This window comes from Lepus europaeus, chromosome X (genome assembly GCF_033115175.1).
Source record: "Lepus europaeus isolate LE1 chromosome X, mLepTim1.pri, whole genome shotgun sequence".
NCBI classification, from domain to species: Eukaryota; Metazoa; Chordata; class Mammalia; order Lagomorpha; family Leporidae; genus Lepus; species Lepus europaeus.
In genome coordinates this window covers 111,564,167-111,569,174 of record NC_084850.1, presented here as the reverse complement: position 1 = coordinate 111,569,174, position 5,008 = coordinate 111,564,167, and positions in this window count along the sequence as shown.

Genomic DNA, 5,008 nt, shown 5'->3' with positions numbered 1-5,008 from the left:
CCGCTCCTCTCTGAGCTGCTGAAGAACATGTGATGGCTTCCAGGACCTGGAGGGAGGGAGAGGCTCAGCGCAAGGCTTTGAAAGTCAGGCGGCCTTGACTCAGTCTGGGCTCTCTCCCTCCCACCTCCACGACCTTGGCCAGCTTCTTAACCCGAGCAGGGAGCCCACGCGTATTACTGATCCCTCTCAGCTGTTCTGGAGGCTGCGAGAGACCATGATGTGAGGCTCGGGACACCTGGCTGGCGGCAGGGGCTCAGGAGCAGCCGCTGTTATGTGTCCTGGTTGCTGTTCCCAGCTCGGGAAGGGGAGCTGGGAGAGGCCTAGGCAGGGGCCTCTGGATGCAGCGAAGTGCAGGCCGGACACCTGGGACCCAGAATACCTGACCCCGCCACGGGACCTGCTGGGACGGGCCAGCGCGGCTTGTCTGGCTCTCCTGTTGGCCACAGCCTGTGGACGGCGGTGCTGGCAGGAACTGCAGCCAGGACAGAGTCACGCCACCCCCCTGGCCTGCCAGGGATTGCAGTGGAGAGCGCTGGCAGGCCGCTGACAATTTCCCTTTCCTCCACTTTAGTTTCACATTTAGTGGTCCGGTCTTTAGTTTTCCCGGCTTTGCAAGGTGGATCGTGTCGCCATTGCTGATAGGCGAGGTTCTACAAGGCACACATCTGAGGTGGTGGATAAACGCCCGATAGAGGTGGGGCAGGCAGTAGAGAGGAAGATAACTGAGGGAAAGAAACAGCTAGCCACAGAGTAGGGGAAAAGGGTGGACAGTTGAAACTTGATCCTCTTCCAAGACAGGGCTAAGGCAGGGTCAAGCCTCTGAACCTGGCCTAGCACACATCGCCACCTGCTGGCCATGCAGAATATGACGACCCAGGGATCTGAAAACCACATTTGAAATGTAAATTAATGCTATAACTAGTACTCAAACAGTACTTTACACTTTGTGTTGCTGTGTGGGTGCAAACTGTTGAAATCTTTACTTAATATATACTAAATTGATCTTCTGTATATAAAGATAATTGAAAATGAAAAAAAAACTTCGTTTTAAATTGGACATTGCATAGAAAATTAATCAATTTTTAAAAAATATCATGTAGGATCTCTCTCCTTAATGTGCTGTACATTGTGATTTAATACTACAACTAGTACTCCAACAGTATTTTTCACTTTGTGTTACTATGTGGGTGCAAACTGTTGAAATCTTTACTTAATATATACTAAATTGATCTTCTGTATATAAAGATAATTGAAAATAAATCTTGATGTGAATGGAATGGGAGAGGGAACAGGAGACGGGAGGGTTGCGGGTGGGAGGGAAGTTATGAGGGGGGGAAGCCACTGTAATCCAAAAGCTGTACTTTGGAAATTTATATTTATTAAATAAAGTTAAATATATATGTATATATATATACATATACATGTATATATATATATATATATATAAAGAAAACCACATTTGTAAAGGGAGTGAACTGAAAGTTTAATTTTTTAAACTCTAAAAAATCACGCGTGTATAAATGTGTCCTTGGGTATAATAACGATACAGCAGTAGAAATTTCATTAGAAGGTCAATGGGGACCAAGTGTCCTTTTTTTTACACCTGACTTTTACAGCAGAGACACTGCAACTATGCCCTCATTCGCACTTGTGGAAATTTGCACAGAAAGGTCACTCTGCAAGGAGCCAGGAGTGCTGGAAGTTCAACCCACGCAGATTAGCTGAGAGTACAATGCAGATATTTAGATTGTAAAGGAAGCAAAAAGTTGAATATAAGTTTCAAAGGTTTGAGAAATAAACAACTAGGGAAAGGAGTCAAATTAACAAAGGAGATCTGGAGACAATGCTATGTTTTCCCGCGGGAAGGAATCCACAACTATTTACTGAGCGCCTACTATGTGTTCTCTACTCTGGTAGGCGTGGTGGGAGCTGCAAACCCAATACAGGATATCATCCCTGACCTCAAGGAGATCACACACGAATAAAACACGTATGGAGGAAGCCATCAGAAGGCAACACAGCATTGCATCGGATATGTGAATTGTGCAGGCTGGGGATTGGTGAGGAGCAGAAGGAATCTGGAGGCAGTAGCAGTGAGGCCATGGAGTCCGGGCGGCAGCACTTTTTTTTTTTTTTTATGTTCTGTAGCTGCCAAATCATTTTTTTTATTAAACTTTTATTTAATGAATATAAATTTCCAAAGTACAGCTTATGGGTTACAATGGCTTCCCCCTCCCAAAACTTCCCTCCCACCCACAACCCTCCCCTTTCCCGCTCCCTCTCCCCTTCCAATCACATCATGATTCATTTTCAATTCTCTTTATATACAAAAGATCAGTTTAGTATATTGGTAACGATTTCAACAGTTTCGGGCGGCAGCACTTTTACATGAGCAACATTGGGTCTATGGAAGTGTCTGGAATTCTGGAAAAGAACGTGACCTCCACAGTAAGGATTAAATACTGTTGGGGAAGGGGGGCTCTGATGATGGATAGTAGACACAATTGTAACCCCCCTGCCCATTTATTTCCCTTTAAATATTGCACTGCAGCTCCTTCCAAGAGGTGCATCAGTAGCCATTCTCCCAGGCCACCACATCCAAGAAAGGTTTCTTGAAGCTGCTTGTCTTTGGTCTCCCTGGAGGGGAAGCCTGGAGGGAGCAGAGGGGCAGGGCCACCCAGCCAGAGAGAAGAGATCAGTGCAGACGCTGCAGCCCAGCTCCATTCCAGTCCCTGGCTGGCATCTGGCAGCTGTGTGTCTTTGGGCACGGTCCTTAACCTCTCTGCACCTGCTTCATCAGGTTGTGGCCCAGATGAATTCATGTAACACAGGCAGTCAATGGTTTCTGTAGAGTGGGAAGACGAATAGCCATCCCATCCCGAAATGTGTGAGAATGAACGTTTCCCTTTCCCGTTTGCAGCCCTGCTCCTCCTCACCCGGAGGCATCACCAGCCTGGGAAGGGGGGCACAGGGATGCCACTTGGGCTTTAGGCGGGAAGAGGAGGCCAAAGTGTTAGCCTTTCACCTTGTCTTCATGAATGTGTAGAAACAAATTTGTTCACAGTTAAAAGATTCCCAAAGAGAATGACACACCTACTTTTCATGTTTTTCCCCTATTCCCCCTTAAAGCTCATCTTCAAGGCCAACATTGTACATAGTGGGTAAAGCTGTCACCTGTGATGCCAATATCTTGTATTGGCACCAATTCATGTCCAGCTGCTCCATTTCCCATCCAGTTCCCTGCTGATGGCCTGGAAAAAGCAGTGGAAGATGGCCCAAGTGCTTGGGCCTATGCTACCCACGTGGGAGACCAGGAAGAGGCTCTAGGTTCCTGGCTTTTGCCTGGCTCAGTCCTCACCATTGCGGCCATTTGGGGCGCAAACCAGCAGATGGAAGATTTCCCTCTTTCTCTCTCTCTCTGTAATTCTGACTTTCAAAAAAATAAATAAATCTTTTTATTGAAAAAAAAAAAAAAACAAAACCTCTTCCCCTCTTTTAGTTCATTTTATGTATAACCAGATGAAGTTTCCAGCCATGGAAACACCGAGGTTGTCCATATCTATGAAAAAATACTCAAACATCAAAAATATACAGACCATACCCTAGTCTGAGACACATAGGTAGCAGGTTACCTTGAACAAATATTAAAATATTAACAAGCTTAGCTATGAAGGAATTATTTTCCAAAATTTCCAATGACTGGTCTTTAACACTTTTTTAAAAATTAGGATTATGGTATTTTGAGTTCATTTTTCAGAAAGTGTTATTGTCTTTTTATACTTCTTAATCAAACTTGGTCTTTTCATTGTATCTCTTTCTCTGCCTGTGTTGAAAACCTCTGTGCTTTCTGACTTCATCTCAGATATTATTGAAATATATATTGTTCATTGACTGTTTTGCTCTAGATATGAGAAAAACACAGAACAAGCATCCGTTTGTAAGTGCTTCAAACTTTAAATTGATTAAGGCTTCTTCCCAATTTCCTGTTTTTAAAGTTCTATTTATTTATTTGACAAGCTGAGTTACAGAGAGAGGGAGAGACAGATAGGAAAGAATTCTTCCATCCTCTGGTTCACCCCCCAAATGGCTACAATGTCCGGGGCTTGGCCAGGCTGAAGTCAGAAGCCTGTGATGCCAACATCTCGTATGGGCATCACGTGGTCTCCCACCTGGTTGGCAGGGGCCCAAGTATTGGGCCATTTTCTGCTGCTTTTCCTAGAATATTAGCAGGGAGCTGGATCAGAAGCAGAGCATCCAGAACTTAAACTGGCCTTCATATGGGATGCTGGAGTTGCAGGCAGCAGCTTAGCCTGCTGTGCCAAAACGCTAGTCCCTAATTTCCTGTTTTGGAGAAGACATTTGATGTAGTGATTTCTTAACTGCACACTGAATGGATTCAAATCCCAGTTTAACCATTTACTATCTTGGGTAAATAAGGGCAAGCTCTTTAATTTCTTTGTGTCCCCAATATGTAAAATAGCATCAGCCTGATTGGGATTCTGAAATTCCAGTTCATATGTGTTTTACACATATGAACAGTGCATTATATATATACACACACACACACACACACACATATATATATATATATATATATATGCACCCCTCATTATTATTCTCACCATCATCAGGATCCACCGACTTGTAAATTCCTGTTTCTAAGTTCCTTTGTGTTGTTTCTGGTTTGAGAAAAAGAGTTCACGTCTATACTTTGCCACTGGAGGTCTCTCTTGCATTTCTACCAAGCACATCACCCGCATGCTAGCAGAGAAGGTAAAAGCCTGCCCAGCTGCTTAGGTTGTCAGGTGCCGCCAGGACTCAGCAGAGTAGATTGCTGTTGTCACTGTCCCCAGCTCAGGCCCACACTGGAGGGGAGTCTTGCTGCGACAGCTTTTCCTGGTCATCTCCACCCATTCTGTCTCAAGCAGCTTTTCTTTGAAATCACCCCCTCAAACACTTTGTGCTTGTTCCTCCCAAATGCAGTGGCCTGAGCTTTCTGTTTCCATTC